Raw genomic sequence first — 24,820 nt, forward strand, 5'->3', positions numbered from 1 at the left:
TCTTGTGTATTTGTGTTTTTCCTGTCTTTATGTTTTTAGCAAATACGATTTACGTTGTAGAATTTTTCTAATACTATGTCATTTACTTTGTAAAGATGTTCAAACATTATTTGTTCTGTTTTGTTTTAATGTTCATGTGTGAAGTTGATGTTTCAAAAATTATTCTGATCTTTTATGTATGTACTCATGTCATAATTCCTGTGACACTGAGGTATATATTATTTCGATTCTTTTGTAAAGCCTATACTACAAATGTTATCTGTATTATTATGTTTTAATGATGTATTTTGTACCTTTGTTATTGTATTCTTATGTTATAAAATTGTACTTGACACCAGTTCATCAAATTAAGTAACTTGTAAGTTAGATTTCACTGCACACGTTTCTGTTGGTCATAGTATATGGACAATATGTGAGAAGTAGGGACTGTTAGTGTTTGCACGTATGTTAATAATTCTGCAAGGGACCGGGTAATAGCATTGCTGGTTCTAAGGACAATTCCAAAAACTTTGTGAGTGCACAAGTGGTGGTTATGGACTTGCTATATTATCCGCAAGACTCTTCAATGGTGATTGTGCACCTGCACAGTCACAACAGAAGGCTGCTGGCCATCTCTACAAGGACTACAGTGGGTCTGCATCTTTGATGACCCACCAATACCATTATTTCTAGAAGGACTACAGTGGGTCTACACCCTTGTTGACTCACCAATACCATTATTTCTACAAGGACTACAGTGAGTCTGCATCTTTGATGGCCCACCAATACCATTATTTCTACAAGGACTGCAGTGGGTCTGCACCTCTGGTGACCCACCAATACCATACTCTCTACCAGGACTACAGTGGGTCTACTCTGTGATGACCTACCTACCAATATTCTTCAAAACTTCGAATGACTCTGCTGTGGGTTTGCTCTGTTGTGGCCCATTACTTGTCTGCATGTCAAGAGTCAGCACTGTCTTTCCGTTGGAAGGACACTACTTCTTCAAGACTGCATGGAAATCCACTACTTCTGTGTGCATTCTCTTTTACTGTTCAGACTTTGAAAAAAAAAAAAACACTGTAATTTTACTGTGATGAATCAGGACTGTCTTTATAGACTGTGAGAAAATTTTAGCATTTGACCAACATTGTATCAATAAGTGGTTGCATTTGATATCTTTGTTATTGTAATTATAAAAAAAAATTTTATCAAATCATTAGTGGCCGCTGCCCAAAACAATTTGTAAAATTTTTTGTGGGGAGTATGGGGGCTATGTAAGTAGGCTGTTTAGGTTTTCTTATTGGTAACGCCACGTAGCACTCTGTGTGAGAATCACTGGCTGTGCTGTGTGCAGTCTGTGGCTAGTTTGCATTGTTGTCTGCCATTGTAGTGTTGGGCAGCGGCAGCTGGATGTGAACAGCGCGTAGCGTTGCGCAGTTGGAGGTGAGCCGCCAGCAGTGGTGGATGTGGGGAGAGAGATGGCGGAGTTTTGTAATTTGTCATGAACTGCTATATATATTATGACTATTAAGGTAAATACATTGTTTGTTCTCTATTAAAATCTTTCATTTGCTAACTATCCCTATCAGTAGTTAGTGCCTTCCGTAGTTTGAATCTTTTATTTAGCTGGCAGTAGTGGCGCTCGCTGTATTGCAGTAGTTCGAGTAATGAAGATTTTTGTGAGGTAAGTGATTTCTGAAAGGTATAGTTTAATGTTAGTCAGAGCCATTCTTTTGTAGGGATTTTTGAAAGTCAGATTGCGTTGCGCTAAAAAATATTGTGTGTCAGTTAAAGCACAGTCTTGTATAATTGTTCAAAGGGGACGTTTCATATCAGGATAAGCACAGTCTTATGTATAATTGTTCACGTTTCAGAGTTTGTGATCACCAGAGAATGCGACAGGTTGACTCAGAATCGTACACACAGCATACACATGTATTAATTCACACAAGCGCACCTGTTGCAGGTTTAAACGTAGGAAACGTTTAGTGAAACTAAAATAAATTGAGATTGGTAACAGTCAATATGTAGTCTCAGTCGATTTGAAAGGACATAAACTATGGAATTAAAATTAAATCAATAACATTAGCTGCTGACGGGCGTTGATATACATCAACGGGGACAGTTGAAAATGTGTGCCCCGACCGCGAATCGAACCCGGGGTCTCCTGCTTACATGGCAGACGCTCTATCCATCTTTTTTGCTGGTATACCGGCGTTGCGTTTGGTCTGGGCGGACGTCACAAGACATCCGTTCAAGTTGGTCATTCCTTGACTCAGTATTTCTTATTACAGAGAGCACGCAGCCTTCTGACCGAACACGCTGAGCTACCGTGCCGGTGTCCATCTGAGCCATCAAGGGCACAGAGAAGAGCGCGGCTGCAGGGATTTATCGCCGGGATGCTCCCCCTGAGACCCCCATTCTCAACTTATAGTCCACACACTACATTCGTATTGGCTCTGCCATTATACCCATTACTCGCGGCAGACAATCCGCCGAAAGAACAGATGCCATATTCATATAAACTATGGAGGTTGAGAAGCGAGAATGGGCATTGGGTGCAAACAAATGGCAAGTATATGTATATAAAACTATTTCACAGACAAAGTTTACGGTGACCGAGCGGTTCTAGGCGCTACAGTCTGGGACCGCGCGACCGCTACGGTCGCAGGTTCGAATCCTGCCTCGGGCATGGATGTGATAAAGTGCCAGAAACGAGCTACCTTGTGTAGACGCGCTACGACACTCATTCATTACAATTCATTGCATTTATTGCATACTCCTGAGTACCCGGCGTCGCCTGTGTATTCATTCCAACTTTCAATTAGTTCACCTCCTACTTCCCCCTCTCTCTGTCAATGTTATCCTTCACCTTCTCTCTGTCCATCTCCACCTTCTCCCCGTCCATCTCATCCTTCACCCCCTCTCTATCCATCTCCTCCTCCTCCCCTCTCCCTGTCTATCCCTTCCTCCCACTGTCTCTACCTGTTTATTCCCCTTTCCTTTCTCTATCCATCTCCTCCACTCTCCTCTCTCTGTCAAATGGCTCTGACCACTATGTGACTTAACTTCTGAGGTCATCAGTCCCCTAGAACTTAGAACTACTTAAACCTAACTAGCCTAAGGACATCACACACATCCATGCCCGATGCAGGATTCGAACCTGCGACTTTAGCGCCTAGAACCGCTCAGCCACCCCGGCCGGCCTCTCTCTGTCCATTTCCTTCTTCCCTTCTGCGCCCATCTCCTCTTCCACATTATGTTTATCCATCTCCCCCTTCAGCCTCGATGTCTGTCCATTTCTGCCCCCCCCCCCCCCCCCCCGCCTTCTCTATCCACGTTATCCCGCTGGTGTTTTCTAAGTTCCGTGGAACTGATGACCTCAGGTGTTAAGTCCCATAGTGCTCAGAGCCATTTGAACAAAGTTTACGACTGAGTTGCGATATTATGCCAATAGGTCACCTAAATGAGTGTGAACCGTCATCCGCCGCCCCTGCCTCCCCCCCCCCCGCCCCGCCCCTACCTCAGTCCCGACATAACGATCCGGAAGAGTGGCTCATCAAAGGTGAATGGTCTTCCAGAAGACACCGAGGGTCGCGTGAGAGGACGAGTAGGACCATCAAATGAGGCGACAAAATAGAGAAGTATAAATACGATTGCGGCACCCATGTTGTCCACAGCTGTTTTTTCCCGGGTGACAGCATGAACTATTCAGTATCCGTAGTAGACTCGGAAATGCACTCTGGCGGTACAGCGGTCTGGCTGCCGAGGGAAGAACACGTGGAGGATGGGAGCGCTCGAGCGGCGAGTGGGCGCCACGGGAGCTCGCCATTTATATTACTACCCCCCTCGTCACCCTAATTCCGGCGCCGACGGACACAGCGATAAGGGCGCGCTCTTAGCGTACCTGCTCCCCCTTTCATCCCTCCGCGGAGCACGTGCAGCCACAAAAAGCCGACTACCCCGCGGCAGGATGTGCGCTAGGGAGGAAGGGCGACCGCGCGGGAGCGACGTTCTCTCCCAGTTTTACTGGCCAAAACCTCCTCGATCAATCGAGTCGCTCCAATTATTCGGGGGAGAAACACACGGGACTGGGGGCAGGCGCTTATCGCGATAAGGCGACATTCCTGGGGGCGAGCAAGGGGTAGGTGGCGTCGCGCGGCGGCAGTTATCTGCGGTGCGGGCCCGCGGCTATCGCTGCCTGCCGGCTGCCCGCTGCTCGTTAGAATTCCCGAGCCGTGGCGCCCGGCATGCGGCCTAATTAGAGGCGCGCTGGGCCATGTGACCGCCAGCCGGCAGCCGCCGGCCATCAATACGGCCGCTACCTGTTCCGTTCGGCCGCCCCCGCAACAGAGGGCCGCTGCCGCCCTCTATCAGCTGCGACCCGCGCTGTCACACAGATGTCCGGCACCACTCGAAAACTGTCCCGACACGGCGATTATGAGGCCCAGGCACCAACTTTACTGTCCTCCCAGCTTCAGACAGTACACGACCAAATGTTGGCTCTGAGCACTATGGGACTCAACTGCTGAGGTCATTAGTCCCCTAGAACTTAGAACTAATTAAACCTAACTAACCTAAGGACATCACAAACATCCATGCCCGAGGCAGGATTCGAACCTGCGACCGTAGCGGTCTTGCGGTTCCAGGCTGCAGCGCCTTTAACCGCACGGCCACTTCGGCCGGCTACACGACCAAATGTGCCTACACTATTATCAGCACTAGTTCACTACAGGAAATGTGTTTCATAGTAGTGAAGATGAAGTCTCGAAGCTCTTTACGTATGCACTTAGAACTCATGTTTATTGTACATTTTTCTTGTTTTGATTAACTCTGCCACCTGTCAAAATATGGAAAGCAAAGATCTTGCAGTAGAAGAGATATTAAACTTCCTGGCAGATTAAAACTGTGTGCCGGACCGAGACTCGAACTCGGGACCTTTGCCTTTCGCGGGCAAGTGCTCTAACAACTGAGCTACCCAAGCACGACTCACGCCCCGTCCTCACAGCTTTACTTCTGCCAGTATCTCGTCTCCTACCTTCCAAACGGGGCGTGAGTCGTGCTTGGGTAGCTCAGTTGGTACAGCACTTGCCCGCGAAAGGCAAAGGTCCGGAGTTCGAGTCTCGATCCGGCACACTGTTTTAATCTGCCAGGAGTGAAAATCTCATTCTGGAAACATCCCCCAGGCTGTGGCTAAGCCATGTCTCCGCAATATCCTTTCTTTCAGGAGTGCTAGTTCTGCAGGGTTCGCAGGAGAGCTTCTGTAAAGTTTGGAGGGTAGGAAACGAGATACTGGCAGAAGTAAAGCTGTGAGGACGGGGCGTGAGCCGTGTTTGAGTAGCTCAGTTGGTAGAGCACTTACCCGCTAAAGGCAAAGACCCGAGTTCGAGTCTCGGTCCGGCACACAGTTTTAATATCCCAGGAAGTTTCATATGAGCGCACACTCCGCTGCAGAGTGAAAATCTCATTCTAGAAGAGATTGTAACGCCGGAAATGCATATCCTCCTATTTCCATCTATTGTACTATTATTTTCTTTCCTTGCTTTGTTACCTCAAGATATGACATTTCTGTCTCTTTATATATTGTAATTGTTTTACTATTTGTATATATATATATTTATGTATTTATGTCGATGTATAATTGGTTTGTTTCGTAAATATTATTTGTATTTTACGCTGGGTCTTGCCTAGGGAAAACTGCTATCGAACGATTACATCGATAGGTCGTGTGAAGAATCAAAGTGTGTAGGATCTTTGGGAGTGTTAACTCTGCCGCTTGGAGCGCGGGCTGAACAGAAGGAGTCTGGCGGGAGTAGCGAGTGGAGCAGGTGTTGTGTGACGCTCCCGCGAGTTGCCGCGCTTTCGGGGTTTGGCAGCATGTAATTGCGCTCGACTCGCGATGATAGTTTCTGACATGGTGTCGCGGACGGGAAGCATTAGCTGGCGCACATCAAGAGCCCGTTTCGCCTGGTGACCGTGTCGAGAAGAAGGCGCGCCAACATCCAGCTTCTGCAACAGCGACGGCCGACAATGAGTGACTGTCGCCACCTCCTCGATCGACGGCTTCAAACCTTCAATCAACCAACAAGGAAGACTAAAAGCACGTAAAGTTTCAGAACTGTATGGCAGACCTCAGCTTTTCAAATTGTTCCATTTGCCTCGCAAAATTACAGCAACTTAGCATGAACCTTTGTTGCTCATTGTCCCAATTGCATTGCCAAGCAGGGTCCCTTCCTTTTCCGAAATGAACCCGAGTGTCGTTGAAATTCAAACGCCAGCATTAAAATAATATAATTAGATTTCACTGCTTTAATTTCAAAGTTCAGTAGCTGGCTACAATATTCAGATTACACAAGCACGAATTAAGAGTGCGAGCTTTGTTACCGTATTTTAGCTTACCTGTGACTGCAGCTCAGCTTGGTACGTACTAAATTTTACTATTGTTAATTGTTCAGGATCATTTAATTCAAGTTCAAAGTTAAATCTCTTATTTCTAAATTGCGTAGATTCAAGTAGTTTTTGAAATGATTGTTGAGGTAGTCCAAGACTAACCGTATTTTACTGAATTTCGATGTGCTTCAGAAAGAAAGCTCACTATTCACTTCAGTCACTAAATTAACTTTCGATTTTCCGGTTATTAATTCTTTTGCTAAATTAAGTCAGAGTGTAGCGAAATTTATTACTTCTGACAAACTTTCAGTTTTCACACTACACGTGTCAACCTTCAGTTGCCACGCTTCTAGTGTTAATTATATGTGTAATAACCTTTCTTTTTCAGTTACTATAGTAATTGTCCTTAGGACTGGCGACCGTGATTTCCCCCAAATCTCAAATACCTAATTACCGCTAGTTAATTGTTAACGTAACGGCTGCACATTTACCTTCTTTATTAACTTTACCCCTTTTCAAAATTAATTTCCACCAGTTTCATTAGCACATTTCCTTTCATTTAGATGTAACCCTTTCCTCCCTCTTTACCGACAGGTTAACTTCGGTGACGATTGCTTTTCCAAAACTCCCATTAGGTACACGCGGTTTCATTTTTCACTGTCATTAAGGTCGATAAGTGAGGGGGGAGGTTACACGTGGCGACCTGGTGACAGGACAATCTTCAAATTTGAGGTTGTTCTGGACACGAATTTTGCATTGTGCAAATCTCGTAACAAAGTACTGGTTACGAAATGGTCGATACGTCAGCGAGAATATTCGTGTGAGGAATCCTAATTAGAGTTGAGATTTTGCATTTATATTGAAAATTATTAAAATGAGTGAAGGCAACAATTACCAAAATTTGGTAGACTTGGATACGGAACAATCCGTCGAACAGTGGGAAACGCGCACGGCGGTTCCCATTGTTCAGGGGCAGGCGGCTAGCATGAAAGACGCGACCGCCGAAACGCAACAAAGAGCAGAAATGGAATTCCAAACTTTAGAAAATGTTTCGGAATCGGAAGCGAAAATCAAATCTGTACCCCTTGATGATGAATACGGGGGAACATGTATAGAGGAACCAGCTACGGAAGTAAAACCGGTAGTCTCCGGGAATTTAACTGATTTATTGAATGTTTTGATTAATGAAATCAAGAGTCAATCGGCAGAAATTATAGCTCTGTCTGCCAAGCAAGAAGCTCAGTCTGAAAAAATTGAACGAAAGCTAGACAATCAGAACAAAGCTATTAATGTTGTTAACAACAATGTTGGAGTTGTTAATACAAAAGTTGATAAAATCAAAGAAGATATTGTTGTAATTAATACCGAAATCGGTAATCTTAAACAGGAAATGATAGGCGTTCAGGCGGAAATTGCGAGCATAAATACTCGTTTTGATTCCGAAATTAGCAGAATCGAGAAAAGTGTAGGAGAAGCAATTGCTCCGATCATCGAGAATAAGGTGACGGAACAAATTCAATTAGTGAAAAAAGAGGATCAACAGAAGGTGGAAACTTTAAAGGCTTTAGTGTCCGAAGTAGACACTAAAGTGAGGGAGCAGGCTAATACCTGCGAAGAGAAAAAGAGGGAAGTGGAAACGCTTGCGACAACCACTTGCCAAGTAATTACGAGAGTGTCGGAATTAGAAAAGAAACTTGATGAAAAACAGAGCTATGTGCCAATCTGTGCACATAGTTCGGAATTGTTGACGAAAGAGGAGCGGTTCGACCCCTTGAAAAAAGGCGGTATACACGCGACGGATTTCATTAAGAATTGTGAAAGAGTTTTACCCAGATCATGGACTAATGAGAGAAAAATTAATGCGGTTATTGATGTGCTGGCTGGTGATGCCAAGCGTTGGGGCTTAAACCTCAACATTACGAACCTGACTTTTGACGAGTTTAAAAATTTGTTTCTGGCTGAATACTGGTCGGAGCAAAAACAGCAAAGTGTCTGGCGCGAATTTGTCGTATCGAGGCCTTTCGATGCGAATTCGCGCGGTTCGATGAGGGAGTTTTGTGAGGGCTGGATCCGCAAGTTGGAATATTTGCGTGATCGCCGCACGGAATCCGAAATAGTCTGGGAACTCTACAAGAAGCTTCCAGATGATACAAAACGCTACGTAGGAAGCAATTACAGGACAATCAGTGATTTCCTGGAAAGAGTTGAGGACGAGGACAATTGGCGCAATAATCGCGACAGTGGTAGAGGCCGTGGTAACAACAACGGGTACCACAGCAACCACACCAACGATAACCATGGGAATAATGCATACCGCAACCATGGCAGCAATAACAATAATGGTTCGGACCGTAATAACAATCGGTACAATGCAAATAATAACCGGAATGACGGAAACCAGTATCATACTAGCGTGATACGAGCTGCGCAGAATAGTAATAACGCCAGAGGGTGTGACCAGCCGCCTCAGCAGTATCCGGGGAGCGTATCTGCTGGGACGAGACAGGGAAACCATTAGCCGCGCCGGTGAGGGGCCGACCGGGCGTGGAGAAATTTTGGCGGCCCAATAACAGGAGAAAACCCAGGTGTCGTCGTTATGAAAATTCCGTATGGAATAATCAACGGCGGGAGAGTGTGCCAGTATTAGGAGAAAGGAGTGCGCCCACAAGTAGTAGATCAGCTGTAGACACGGCAGTAGAAAATACATTCACTGTCAGTGAGAACAATTTAAGTAGTGTTCCGGAAATCGATTATAAAGTGGCAGCTGTAAAACCCACAGCGGAACTGGAGATTGAGTTTAAGAATGATTCGCAAGTGTTGAAAGAAGATCAGATGTCGGATAAAACGTCCGTCATCGAGCGAGGAGATGCAGAGAGGGATGAGGTCTGGTTAAGGCAGTTCGGTCGCTTATACGACGAACTAAGAGATTATAGGGGCCTGTACGGGAGAAATGTTTATGGGGAGCGCGGGCAGGATTTGCCGCGTCTCGTCCCGCAGGAAGATAGTGATTGTGAAGTGATGGAAAGTTCTGGCCCTAACCGGCAGACTTTACTAGAAATAGTTGATGTTAAGGGGGAGCACGAGCAAGATGCGTCGTGCTTCGTCCCGCAGGAGTTGAATGTTGAAGTAGTAACGGAAAGTTCTGGCCCTAACCGGCAGACTTTACCGAAAGTTATAGTGATAGAAGTAGCCGACACATCCGACGCAAACCTCCAGTTTAAACGTTGCAAGAGTATTAAGGAGAAAGATTACGAAAATTTTAGTGATAGCCGGACACCAGTGGTAGAAAAGCACGTAGATTACAGCGTGTATGAGGTTAGAGTTGACATTATACAGTCAGACGATAGCAGTGTGGGTTGCGCAGATCCAGAGGAAGTAATTGCAGATACTACTGGGCACATTTCTCCAGGTAGATTGGCAGATGAGATCGATCTGACCAAAGAGGAATCAACGAAGGTGACAATTAGTGAATCGATAGCAAAGCAACACTCACTAGTTGACGAGTTACAGGAAAAGGTTTCGGTATTGGAGGCGAAGCTACAGACTAAGCCTCAGGACAAACGTGTTGAAATTAAAACTGTATGTGAACAGAGGCTGAAAAAGCCGCCAGATAAACCGGATTTAGGATCAAAGCCGGATGGTTTTTTCTGGAATGACCTGGATATAGACGAGGATTTACTGTGGGAAAATAAAGAAACAGTCGAGGACAAGTGTAGACAGATAGTAGTGTCCGTTAATATGCACGACCTACAACTAAACGTGTTGATTGACACCGGTGCAGAATTGAGTGCTGTATCTGGGAAAATATTGAGTTACTGAAAGACAGACCTGGCATCGTAGTTATGCCAGTAACAGGAGTGAAAATTATCGGTGCTACTGGGAAGGCCAGTAAACCGGTCACAAAACAGATTTTTGTCAACTTCGAGATATGTGGGGCACGATTTGAACAAGAGTTTGTCGTCGTGCCAGACTTAACTACGGAAGTAATTATCGGGTTAGATTGGCTATTAAAGTACCGTGCAGTGATTAACTGCGAAAGCAAAACTTTGACATGTATGTCACTAGATAAAACAATGGTAGTTGGTTTTGACGAGGCAGGAGACGGTGTGCATAGGCAATACCAGCCTATACACATTGTTAACTGGCCGAATGGTATTGACGTAGGTATGAGTTTGAACTGCCATAACATGAGGAATTTCGGCATTGACAAAAGTGTAGAAAGTGAATTGGAAGAGATAATCAAATTCCCTCCACGGATTAACATTAGTATTGGTGTGAAAAAAGATCGTTTGCGAGAAGTAATGAAGCTAAAAGCCGATGCTCGCATACGTCGTCATGACGCTAAAGCGCGTTTTGCTAAGTTTGCAATCGGAGACTTAGTACTTGTAAAAGCTCATGAGAAATCGAGCGAGATAGACCATGAAAACTCTAAATTTAAGTTTGTTTATAATGGACCATATAAAGTCATTGGTATGCCTCACACAAATGCTTACGGAATATTGTAGACTTGAAATTGTACCAACCGAGGATCGATTAATACCACACAATGGGTAATTTATACAGTATGTAAAATAGAGTGTAAGATTTAACGATTTGCTAGATTGCCATGCTTTTGACTGACCAAGGTCATTGAAGAAGTTGTAATTAATAAGTAATTAATTTTGATTAATCAATTTAATTTTAATCAATTTAATCATGATCTAATCAACTGAAAAATCCAAGCTGCTAGTTTAAGTTTTCAGCTGAGTCACAGTAGATTAAGGAATGTAAATATGATTTTGTAAATAGCTGTAAGATTTCATAAATATGTGATTTACTAGTCATTGCCGATGTACTTAGACGCTGTTTTAAGTTTCAGGCTAGTACATGCGTGTAATGATGGACAGTGTTTAGTTATCCACTGTGATAGTATTAAGGGACTCCTTGAGATTACTCGGGAGTGAGTTTTTCCTAAAGAATTCAGTGAAGCGGACGTTCTGGAAACGCCGTCATAAGGGCGAGTGAGATCAAGCGGGCCGCACACGCGGGCGCAACAGTACTGGCGAGGAGAGCCGCTGTCGGCTCTTGTGCCGCTGTTGGCTCTTGGGCCGCTGTCGGCATTCTTTGTACTTGCGAGTACGGAAGGCGGAATTGTTTTTCTTCCTGGACAGCTGAAAGAATTCTACTGTCAATATTTATGTTTTTTTCGATCTGATGTGTGTTATTTTCTTGTTTAGCGTTTAATGGACTCCCATGACGAGAATATTAATTATGAAAGGGTTACATAAATATGTGTATTCTATGTAATTAATTATTAATTTGCGTATTTTGATCTACCTGTTTTTATGACCATGTACTCTGATTAATTTTGTAAATACTATTCCATTTCTTGATACTGTTGGGAATTTTGACAATTTTAGAATAGCTAAACCATTTTCTATGTTTTCTATGAATTTTAATATGTTGTCAACCTGTTTTATTTTGTGCAAGATGACAGAGTGGAATAAGATTAGGAGTGTCTCCACTCAATTATTATGGTCTAAAAATTGATTTATGCTTAATTAGACGAATGCTAAATTTTGTTGATGTTTTGAGCATATGCATTTCCGCTGTTTCTTTTTTGGGACATTTTCTGAGTCTGTTTACGTTACACGAACATCCTCAGACAATGTGGGGCACGTGTGACGCCGGAAATGCATATCCTCCTATTTCCATCTATTGTACTATTATTTTCTTTCCTTGCTTTGTTACCTCAAGATATGACATTTCTGTCTCTTTATATATTGTAATTGTTTTACTATTTGTATATATATATATTTATGTATTTATGTCGATGTATAATTGGTTTGTTTCGTAAATATTATTTGTATTTTACGCTGGGTCTTGCCTAGGGAAAACTGCTATCGAACGATTACATCGATAGGTCGTGTGAAGAATCAAAGTGTGTAGGATCTTTGGGAGTGTTAACTCTGCCGCTTGGAGCGCGGGCTGAACAGAAGGAGTCTGGCGGGAGTAGCGAGTGGAGCAGGTGTTGTGTGACGCTCCCGCGAGTTGCCGCGCTTTCGGGGTTTGGCAGCATGTAATTGCGCTCGACTCGCGATGATAGTTTCTGACATGGTGTCGCGGACGGGAAGCATTAGCTGGCGCACATCAAGAGCCCGTTTCGCCTGGTGACCGTGTCGAGAAGAAGGCGCGCCAACATCCAGCTTCTGCAACAGCGACGGCCGACAATGAGTGACTGTCGCCACCTCCTCGATCGACGGCTTCAAACCTTCAATCAACCAACAAGGAAGACTAAAAGCACGTAAAGTTTCAGAACTGTATGGCAGACCTCAGCTTTTCAAATTGTTCCATTTGCCTCGCAAAATTACAGCAACTTAGCATGAACCTTTGTTGCTCATTGTCCCAATTGCATTGCCAAGCAGGGTCCCTTCCTTTTCCGAAATGAACCCGAGTGTCGTTGAAATTCAAACGCCAGCATTAAAATAATATAATTAGATTTCACTGCTTTAATTTCAAAGTTCAGTAGCTGGCTACAATATTCAGATTACACAAGCACGAATTAAGAGTGCGAGCTTTGTTACCGTATTTTAGCTTACCTGTGACTGCAGCTCAGCTTGGTACGTACTAAATTTTACTATTGTTAATTGTTCAGGATCATTTAATTCAAGTTCAAAGTTAAATCTCTTATTTCTAAATTGCGTAGATTCAAGTAGTTTTTGAAATGATTGTTGAGGTAGTCCAAGACTAACCGTATTTTACTGAATTTCGATGTGCTTCAGAAAGAAAGCTCACTATTCACTTCAGTCACTAAATTAACTTTCGATTTTCCGGTTATTAATTCTTTTGCTAAATTAAGTCAGAGTGTAGCGAAATTTATTACTTCTGACAAACTTTCAGTTTTCACACTACACGTGTCAACCTTCAGTTGCCACGCTTCTAGTGTTAATTATATGTGTAATAACCTTTCTTTTTCAGTTACTATAGTAATTGTCCTTAGGACTGGCGACCGTGATTTCCCCCAAATCTCAAATACCTAATTACCGCTAGTTAATTGTTAACGTAACGGCTGCACATTTACCTTCTTTATTAACTTTACCCCTTTTCAAAATTAATTTCCACCAGTTTCATTAGCACATTTCCTTTCATTTAGATGTAACCCTTTCCTCCCTCTTTACCGACAGGTTAACTTCGGTGACGATTGCTTTTCCAAAACTCCCATTAGGTACACGCGGTTTCATTTTTCACTGTCATTAAGGTCGATAAGTGAGGGGGGAGGTTACAAGATATTGTTTCACACCAACGATGATGAAGTTCTGATAGCTCTTGAGGTACATTTTAAAACCCAACGTCAACTAAACTGTTTTGCTTCGAATGATCGTTCCTGTCATACGCCGCAGTACTGACCATTCCTCACACGTCACCCTGTATATACCAGTCGGTTGTACGGAATCAGCACAGTAGAACAGGTCCACATGGAGACGTGACAAAGTGCCAGAAACGAGCTATCTCGTGTAGACGTGCTACGTCATTCATTCATTACAATTCATTTCATTTACTGCATATCCTCAGTACCCGGCGTCGCCTGTGGTTTTATTCCAACCTTCAATTAGTTCATCTCCTGAATGAGATTTTCACTCTGCAGCGGAGTGTGCGCTGATATGAAACTTCCTGGCAGATTAAAACTGTGTGCTCTACCACCTGAGCTATCCAAACACGACTCACGCCCCGTCCTCACAGCTTTACTTCTGCCAGTATCTCGTAGAGCACTTGCCCGCGAAAGGCAAGGGTCCCGAGTTCGAGTCTCGGTTCGGCATATAGTTTTAATCTGCCAGGAAGTTTCAGTTCACCTCCCACTTCCCCCTCTCTCTGTCCATGTTACCCTTCACCTTCTCTCTGTCCATGTTATCCTTCACCTTCTCTTGTCCATCTCACCCTTCACCTTCTCTCAGTCCATCTCATCTTCCACCTTCTCTCTGTCCAATTCATCCTTCACCCCCTCTCTATCATCTCCTCCTCCCCCCTCTCCCTGTCTATCCCTTCCTTCCACTGCCTCTACCTATTTCTTCTTCTTTCCTTTCTCTGTCCATCTCTTCCACTCTCCGCCGATCTCCTCTTCCACATTATGTTTATCCATCTCCTCCTTCACCCTCGCTGTTTATCCATTTCTCACCCCCCCCCCCCCCGCCCCAAACTCTCTATCCACGTTATCACGTTCACCCCAATAGGATGCTGGTGTTTTTTACCCCCAATTTCCTTCCAGATCGTAACTAATGTGTGTACCAGATTTGCTTGGAATTCTTCCACGGGCTTAGTATGAGCTTCTTACCCGTGGCTATGCCCGCGTACGCACATGTCAGACATATTTCACACGTATTTTTAGACATATTTCATCTATACCTCTAGCTAATTTCCCCCTGCAATTTCATTTTCACGCGGCTTAATGTTTATGATGTCTTATCTCTTGGAATATGCGCAGTACAATGACAAAGTTGCAGGTTTATCATATCCAGTGTCATATGTGGCTACTGTCCGGGGAATGGCTTCTGAATAGAGATAGTAGTCAAGAAATAATATATTTAAACGTCCTAAATGATGCCGCAGTTTTTCACGCAGCTCAGTATTTAAGGTCATATCTCGTGAACTATGTGTCGTACAGTGACATATTTTTGTACATTCATTCAGCGTCACATGTGGATACTGTGTGCTGAAAGTTTTGCCAAGAGAGAACTACTGACAACCTTAGGATAGCCAGTCCTGACAAAACGCTACCATCTGGTGAGCAAGATGTATGAGACAGGCGAAATACCCTCAGACTTCAAGAAGAATATAATAATTCCAATCCCAAAGAAAGCAGGTGTTGACAGATGCGAAAATTACCGAACTATCAGTTTAATAAGTCACGGCCGCAAAATTCTAACGCGAATTCTTTACAGACGAATGGAAAAACTGGTAGAAGCCGACCTCGGGGAAGATCAGTTTCGATTCCGTAGAAATGTTGGAACACGTGAGGCTATACTGACCCTACGATTCTAGCATTTGTAGACTTAGAGAAAGCTTTTGACAATGTTGACTGGAGTACTCTCTTTCAAATTCTAAAGGTGGCAGGGTAAAATACAGGGAGCGAAAGGCTATTTACAATTTGTACAGAAACCAGAAGGCAGCTATAAGAGTCGAGGGACATGAAAGGGAAGCAGTGGTTGGGAAGGGCGTGAGACAGGGTTGTAGCCTATCTCCGATGTTATTCAATCTGTATATTGAGCAAGCAGTAAAGGAAAGAAAGGAAAAATTTGGAGTAGGAATTAAAATCCATGGAGAAGAAATAAAAACTTTGAGTTTCACCGATGACATTATAATTCTGTCAGAGACGGCAAAGGACTTGGAAGAGCAGATGAACGGAATGGACAACATCTTCAAAGGAGGATATAAGATGAACATCAACAAAAGCAAAACGAGGATAATGGAATGTGGTCGAATTAAGTCGGGTGATGCTGAGGGAATTAGATTAGGAAATGAGACACTTAAAGTAGTAAAGGAGTTTTGCTACTTGGGGAGCAAAATAACTGATGATGGTCGAAGTAGAGAGGATATAAAATGTAGACTGGCAATGGCAAGGAAAGTGTTTCTGAAGAAGAGAAATTTGTTATCAGCGAGTATAGATTTAAGTGTTAGGAAGGCGTTTCTGAACGTATTTGTATGGAGTGTAGGCATGCATGGAAGTGAAACATGGACGATAAATTGTTTGGACAAGAAGAAAATTGAAGCTTTCGAAATGTGGTGCTACAGAAGAATGCTCAAGGTTTTATGGCTAGATCACATAACTAATGAGGAGGTATTGAACAGGATTGGAGAGAACAGGAGTTTGTGGCACAAGAAGAAGAAGGGATCGGTTGGTAGGACAAGTTCTGAGGCATGAAGGGATCACCAATTTAGTATTGGAGGGCAGCATTAGGGGTAAAAATCGTAGAGGGAGACCAAGAGATGAATACACTAAACAGATTCAGAAGGATGTAGGTTGCAGTAGGTACTGGGAGATGAAGAAGCTTGCACAGGATAGAGTAGCATGGAGAGGTGCATCAAACCAGTCTCTGGACTGAAGACCACAACAACAACAACAACAACAGCAACAACAACAACATATTGCGTCAGCTCTTCACACACCTCAGTGCTTATAGTGTCATCTCACTTGAACTACGTGTTGGACAATTATATGATTTTGCTGACACATTCACTGGCATATGTCAATAGCGGCTCCAAAACGTATCAAGAATACACGTAGTAGTAAAGAAGTAATAAATTAAACGTCATGCCTGATGCGGCAGTTTTACTGCATAAATACAGAAAATGTAGTAAGCGATAAACTTTCTGGTCAGCGAGAAAAAGTTACTTAAAAGTATAAAATTATGTGTAAAGTTTGTTTCCAGTCTCCGACTGCTATCATTCTCAAATACTAGGTGAGTAAAATATGTTTAATCTTGTGTCCTGAGCTACCGTGCTTTTTCACCCTCACCACCGCCACTTCAATAGATAGGTGCTTCTTACACACACTGCGATCCTTTCCAGATAATAAGTGATATGTGTACCAGGTTTGGTTGAATACGATGCAGTAGTTTAGGAGGAGATGTGGAACGTACATACGTACATACACACATACATACGCGAGGGCTACTCGCAAAGTATGTTCCGATCGGTCGCGAAATCCAAAACACTCTGAAAAGCCGATGAAATTTTGCACAGATGTGTTGGGCAGTGTCTCTAGTATGCCCACTGATCGCGGCATATTGCTCTTTACAATTATAAGCGCACAGGAGTACACGAAAGATGGCTAGAAAATAGTGTCTCCCGCCAAGTGTGAGGGCCTGGTGAGAGATTTCGCTTGATGTCATGCAGTCCACATAACATAACTGTCATGCGTTTCGTTTTTCATGATAGTTCTCGGCCGCACTCTACAGGGGCAATGAATATGCTTCTGCAGCCTTTTTGATGGAAAGTGTTCGATCACACACAACACAGCCCGTAATTGGCTCGTCCTGAGTTTCATCTCTGCTCACGTGAACCGCTGGCTATGAAAACAACATTCTGGCGCAGACAAGGAGCTGTGGACGAGGGTAGAGAATTTGCGGAAAGCACAGGCGGCTGTCTTCTATGACGAGGGTACTGGAAAGGTGGTACAACGCTACGATAAATGTCTAAGTCGGAGCGCTGACTATGTGGAGAAGTAGCTGTAAGATATAGCTTACTATTGCCAATAAAACATTTTTGATTTTCACAGTGGTTTCCATTTCGCGTCCGATCCGAACTTATATTCCGATTAGCCCTTGTATACATACATCCATTTTTATTGTATATATGGATTTAAAGAGCTGTCGCCGAACAGTTTATAGTTTTTCACATATTAGCGTGAATTGTCCCCGGTTACAAAGAAATATTGTTTTAACTAATACAAAATTAAAATTTTTAGAGTTGCAAAAAAATGAAAATAGTTAAAGGAAAAAGAAGGTGTTAAATGAAATTGTTAGAAATTTAGACGAAAATTATAGAAGCTGAGAAAGAAAGGACAAGATGATTGCCAGCCACCGTCAAAGATCGGAAGTGAAAGCCCTGGCATCGGGCCTTTATGTGAGCGTCTAGACCCAATATGTCCTCTTTCATGAGCTTGAGGACCTCCTAGTTCCGGGACCTGGCGCAACGTTGTCGTTGCCCCACCTCTTAAAATTTTTTTTTTTTTTTGGGGGGGGGGCTGTTATTATTTTGTTTTGCTCTGCAGCTATTTCTTTTCTTATTGAAATAAAGTATAAGCTATAAATTAACAGGGCTGTTCAATAAAGAACGATCATAATTTTTTGACAACATACTTTACTCACCCTCGTAATTTTGATGCTCCTTCTCAAAGAAGTCTTTCCCATGAATGCGATGTACTTGTCCAAGCATTTCTGCCAGTCTTCAAATACATGGTGGAAACCACTTTTGTGTGGTCCTTCAAAATCACCTCCACCACTGCTTCTGATGATTGATAATGCCTACCACGAAGTAGTTTCTTCATGTAAGGGAATAGAAAAAAAAATCACATGGGGCTAAATCCGGACTACAGGGAGGGTGATTTTTGCAAGATATTCAGCAAAAACATTGGCAATATGCGGGCGCGCATTATCTTTGTGCAGCATCCAGCCTCCTTCACGGAAATGTGATCTTTTGCGCCTGATATGGACTTGCAATGTTTTCACGAGATCCCTGTAGTATTGTCCAGTTACTGATGCGTGTGCAGGTACAACATGCTGATACACCATTCCATGAATATCAACGAATAAGATGACCATAACTTTCCCAGCAGAAGCAACCACTTTTGCTTCTCTGGGGGTAGGTGATGAAGGAGATTTCCACACTGACCTTTGCTGTTTGCTCTCAGGATCAAAATGATGTAGCCCAGTTTTGTTAGCAGTGATTACATTTGAAAGAAACTCCGGATCTTCCTCTAACATTAACTTTAATTGCATGCAGACCTGCACGCGAATGTCCTTTTCTTCGGCAATCAACAGTCTTGAAACCCATCACGCACAAACACGTGTCACGTGTAATTTTTCTGTCACCAACGTGTGGCTGGCAACCAATGAAATGTTCAGTATTTCAGAAAGTGATCTTAAGATAATTCGTCGATCCTCTCTCACAATGACAGCGGCAGTGTTGATGCTTTCTTCCGTAAGAGCAGTAACTGGAGCACCAGGTCCACCTTCCTTAGAAATTTATGGTCTCCCCTCTTTAAACATTTTAAACCACCTTCGAGCTGTGCTGTAGGGAAGAACAGACTCTCCATAGGCCCCCGTAACATTGTACAGCTCTCAGCTGAAGATTTGTTGAGACGAAAGCAGAATTTCAAAGCCGCATATTGTTCCTCGTGTGTTACCTCCATTGCAGCGGTAGGCGATACTGAACATGTCTGACCTTGCCTTCCTCTCACAGGCGGGAACCAGGAGTTATAGCGTTACGGAGATGGTTAGCAAACTCCAGTGGCAGACTCTGCAAGAGAGGCGCTCTGCATCGCGGTGTAGCTTGCTGTCCAGGTTTCGAGAGGGTGCGTTTCTGGATGAGGTATCGAATATATTGCTTCCCCCTACTTATACCTCCCGAGGAGATCACGAGTGTAAAATTAGAGAGATTAGAGCGCGCACGGAGGCTTTCAGACAGTCGTTCTTCCCGCGAACCATACGCAACTGGAACAGGAAAGGGAGGTAATGACAGTGGCACATAAAGTGCCTCCGCCACACACCGTTAGGTGGCTTGCGGAGTATTAATGTAGATGTAGATGTAGAGTCCCAACAATGAAACTACTACGGCGTGTTTGTTGCACATTAAGCTAACATAATATCATAAGATTAAATTTTAGCGTGAGAAATTGTGACCATAAAAAGTTATGATCATTCTTTATTGAACAGCCGTCGTATATCCATTGTGAATTTGAAACTTGCAAATTATTTATTGAAACTGAAGGAAGTTTAAAGATTATAGGAAAGATCAAAGGTGAGTTTGCCAACACCAAAGTCCACCAATTGGGAGGCGAGAGGGAGGATTTTGCATAACACTAGGAACAGTAAACTGTCACGGCTTTTGTGGTAGGTGATTTTGTCAAGAAAGTTATCGTCATCATCGTATGCCTTGTTGCTTGTGTCACTTTCGCCATCTTCCTCTAAGGTGTCTGTTATGTTGATTGTTTGAAACTTCCTCGCAGATTAAAACTGTGTGCCGGACCGAGACTCGAACTCGGGACTTTTGCTTTTCGCGGGCTCTACCAACTGAGCTATCCAAGCATGAGTCACGCCCCGTCCTCACAGCTTTACTTCTGCCAGTACCTCGTCTCCTACCTTCCAAACTTTACAGAAGCTCTCCTACGAACCCTGCAGAACTGGCAGTCCCGAAGGAAAGGATATTGCGGAGACATGGCTTAGCTACAGACTGGGGGATGTTTCCAAAATGAGAAATCCCATTCTGGATGTTGATTGTTTGTTTATTGTATCCTGGGTCTCGTGTCACGTTTATTTTGTCGTTCTTTTCTATACGTGCAGGCTCCTGGAGATGGAGTACTCTTTCCATGCTGTTTCTTTCCTAATCGCGCTGTTTAAGTCCTCACCTGTGTACTCTAGTTGTCTGGCCTGAGTGAGAAGCGTGCAGTGTTTACAACGTGCCCATGGCAACAACGTAAATGAAGATGTCCGTTTTGATGGTCAACCGGCGCTTACTGTCCAACATGTCTACAAGAAACGGTGTACCACCCGCAGCCGTGTGTTATGGCATAGGAAAAGTGATCGAGGGAAGATGCTAACGGACAGGGACCGGAAACGAGCACCACTCCCTGTCACTTTTGCATTCAGTGGATGCAGGTGCATATCAGCGAGTTTCGGAGTGGATACCGCGAAGGTAGCTGCGAGCAACTTAAAACAGCATTGCTCACTGTGGCACGTAAAGCTGTAATAAGTCACCAATGGGCCAAACGACTAAGGAACTGTTTTTTCTGACACGTCTCCTTCTTAACACTTTTCCAAATGATGCAAGGCTTCAACTACGTCGACGGCCTAATCAGGTGCTGCGGAGGGTCTGAATCTTAATGCAGACCATTCCATCACCGAGACACTGAGAACTCAGTGATTGGTAACATTTATTTATTTCTCCAGGAGATCAGTAATATGGTACATGAACTTATCGATTGTTTTGAATATATAAGAAATCATGGAAAAACTTAGATAAAAACTTAGATGCCTACCTGAGTACCACGTAACAACAGTGACATAGAAAGACGAGTGTAGTTAATAAGTTGTAACCGGTCGACTACGTCGAGGACATTTAGAGTCGGAGCAGAAACTCTGGTCAGGAGAAGACGGGATACGGAATCGGCAGCGACCTCTTTACAGATAATCTGGCATCGGCTTGTGAGGTTGCGGCTTTGACGTAAGGGAAAATACATCGTAGAGACGGCTAGGAGGTAGATGTAAGCGACCTCGGAACACCGGAAAGGCTGGCCGCCACCGGCAAAGCGACAAGACAGCAGTGCGGCTCACTTTGAAAACTACTGGAAGCTGCTGCGAGGCCCCTTGGGAAAGTAAACATAAGCCGTTCGGGCAACGAACTGACAGTATTAATATCTCTGTCGCGGCAGCAAAGCTAAATTTCTACAGAACTGTCAGTTCATCGGCCGAAAAGTTTGTACTTACTTCCTCACCGGGTCTCGTAGCTTCCAGCACTTTTCAGAGGAAGCCGCCGCACGGCTGTACGAGCCTTTATCTCTGTGCTTTGACTAAGCAGACATTCTGAAAAAGAATTAAAGTTTAGGAAGAATAAACGAAAAACTTTCAGGTTTTCCGATAGCGTAGCAGTTCAGTCAGCGGTAACAAAGGACTTTTAAGATCAGTTGAACGGAAAAGAGATAAGATGAACTTTTACAGCAGTAAAACTGTGCCTGGAGCAGAATAAGAGAGTGATTGGCAGTTGGGCATGAAAAACAGAGGAAGGGAAGGGGGAGGATGTCGTCAGTTCGCCGTTACGCCCCAGCACGATACGACTTCCTTAGCGGCAGCTGTGAAGTTCAGTATTCATTGCGTTCATACGTTCCCCGTTAACTTGTAATACTGATTCGCTTTACACGATCGGAACAGTCTTATCACTTTCCTAATCCATTTCTCAGTTGCCTTCACACACTCCGTAAAAGAAACATACCGCTCTGAGAAACAAAGCACATAAACTCTGCTTTACAAACGATAACCAGGAGAACTGTTCTAATGTAATCCTCGTACCGCCACAAAGATGAGTGAAATGGGTATTAGTATTGGCAGCGTTGAAAAACAGCTGAAATCGTCAAAATGAACCAAGCTACAGGGAACAAATCGCTATCAGATTATATACTGAATTTGTTGCTGAGATAGTCCCCCTTTTAATTACAATACATCGGAGGTCCCTAGAACAAAAGATCGTGCCCAGTAGTTGGAACAACACATTGGTCACAAACATCTACAAAAAACTTCCAAAATGGTAGCAGAAGTAACCACAAATTTAGCGTTCTATATTCTTGTCACTCATCTGTTGTAAAATATTAGAGTGTATTCAGGCTCAAACATAATGAAGTATTTCAAACAGAATTACTTTCTCCATGCAAAGCAGCATGGATTCCGAAAACGTGACATAAAACTCGCACTTTTGTCATATATACTGATAACGATGTATCGACGCAGTCCAACAGATGCAGCATTTCATGATTCCTGAAAAGGATTTGACTCAGAAAAGTACCTGTGCTTACTGTCGGTAGTAACATAGTAGGGGAAGACAGAGGTTGGAGGCCGGCCGGAGTGGCCGAGCGGTTCTAGGTGCTACAGTCTGGAACCGCGCGACTGCTACGTTCGCAGGTTCGAATCCTGTCTGGGACGTGGATGTGTGTGATGTCCTTAGGTTAGTTAGGTTTAAGTAGTTCTAAGTTCTAGGGGGCTGATGACCTCAGAAGTTAAGTCCCATAGCGCTCAGAGCCATTTGCACCATTTGAACAGAGATTGGAATACATCCGACAAGTAACTGAGGACGAGTACATCCGACAAGTAACTGAGGACGTAGTGCGCGAGTGCCGCTCTGAGATGAAGAGAAGAGGAGAGGAGTTAGTGGCAAACAGCATCAACCAGTCAGAAGACTGATGACTCAAAAAGAACATACGGGGTATTACGCGAGGTTTGTGGCTGGATTTAGGATTACTTGGGGAGACACAGCATGCTATCTCGGATGGATTGTCATCGCCAGATGTAGAATTTACTTCAAGTGTATCCACCGGAAGTGTGTTAGGAACCGTGCTGTTCATATTTTATATTGATGACCTTGCTGACACTGTTAATAGTAACCTCAGACTTTTCGCAGACGATGCAATTACTGATAATTAAATACTGTCTGAAAAAAGCTGCGTAAATATTCGGTCGAATCTTGATAAGATTTAGAGGCACTGAAAAGATAGGCAACTTGCTTTAAATGGAAAATTACGCACTTCAGAAAACGAAAAAAAAAACGTAGTACCGGTAGCCCATGTCTATACTATTGGAATCGGTCAATTCTTACAAAAATCTGGGTGTAACACTTCGTAGTGATATGATACGGAACGGTCACGGAGGTTCAGTCGTAGGTAAAGCACGTGGCGGTTTATTGCTATCAGTCTGCGAAGGAAAAATGGAAATAAGCGTACGGCATTGTGGGCCGTAGGTAAGTACTTATTGCATTTGACGCCACACTGGGCGACTTGCGCTTCGTAGATGGGGATGAAATGATGATGAGGACAACACAACACCCAGTCCCTGAGCGGAGAAAATCTCCTGCTCCGTCCGGGAATCGAACCTGGACCCCTTGGCGTGGCATTCCACCGCGCTTACCACTCATCTAACGGTGGTAGACTGCAAGGGAGACTGCATACATATCACAAATGCGACCCACCCTGAAAGATTGTTCGAACGTGTCGGATCTGTACCAAACGGGACTAACAGGGAGTACTGAACGTATACAGAGAAGGGCACTACGAATGGTTGCGGGTTTGTTTGACCCTTGGGACACTGTCACAGCAATGCTAAAGAAACTCAACTGGTAGACTCCTGAAGATAGACGGGAACGATCCCGAGAAAGTCTACCTACAAAGCTTCAAAATCTGCTTTAAATTATGGTTCTAGGAATGTACTACAACCCACTACGTATCGCTCCCGCGAACATCGAGAGAACAAGATTAGAATAATTACAGCGAGCACAGAAGCATTTAAACCGTCATTCTTCCCGCGCTCCATGCTTGAATGGGACAGGAAGAAACCATAATAATTGGTGCAATTGGACTTACTTCCTGCCATGCACTTGACAGAGGGTTACAGAGTACAGATGTAAACATAGACTTTTCTTGTAGACTAGCAATGCCGTCCACAGGTGGCTGGTAACCGGCAGCTGAGGTAGCAGAGATATGCCAAGTGCACAGTACAGAAAGTGTGACCAAATTCGTTCTGTGAGTGGTTGCTCGGCTGTCAACTACTAGCAGTCAATCACTTTGTTGATTCACGAAAAGCGTCACGAATGGTGGTGATTTAAATCAGTTGATTCTGAGTGACACAAAGTAATTGACGAGTTCTGCTGCATGGCCAGTACAATAACTAATGACGGCAGCTGTAAAGAGAATATGCAAGGTACACTTACTATGGGGCCGGCCGATGTGGCCGAGCGGTTCTAGGCGCTTCAGTCCGAAAACGGACGACTGCTACGCTAGCGGGTTAGTATCCTGCCTCGAGCATGTATGTGTGTGATGTCCTTTTTTTTTTTTCTTTTCATTTATTGAATTTCAATTCCCCCGAAGGGGGCGGGCTGGCAGCAGCTTAGTACGCCGCTCTTCAGCCGACAGATTTTGTGACAAAGAGCAAGAGAACAAATAATAAAAAACAGGCGATAAAATCGGAGACTTAGAGAGTAACAAGGCGAAAAG

The sequence above is a fragment of the Schistocerca serialis genome, chromosome 5, assembly GCF_023864345.2.
Source record: "Schistocerca serialis cubense isolate TAMUIC-IGC-003099 chromosome 5, iqSchSeri2.2, whole genome shotgun sequence".
In the NCBI taxonomy this organism is placed as follows: domain Eukaryota; kingdom Metazoa; phylum Arthropoda; class Insecta; order Orthoptera; family Acrididae; genus Schistocerca; species Schistocerca serialis.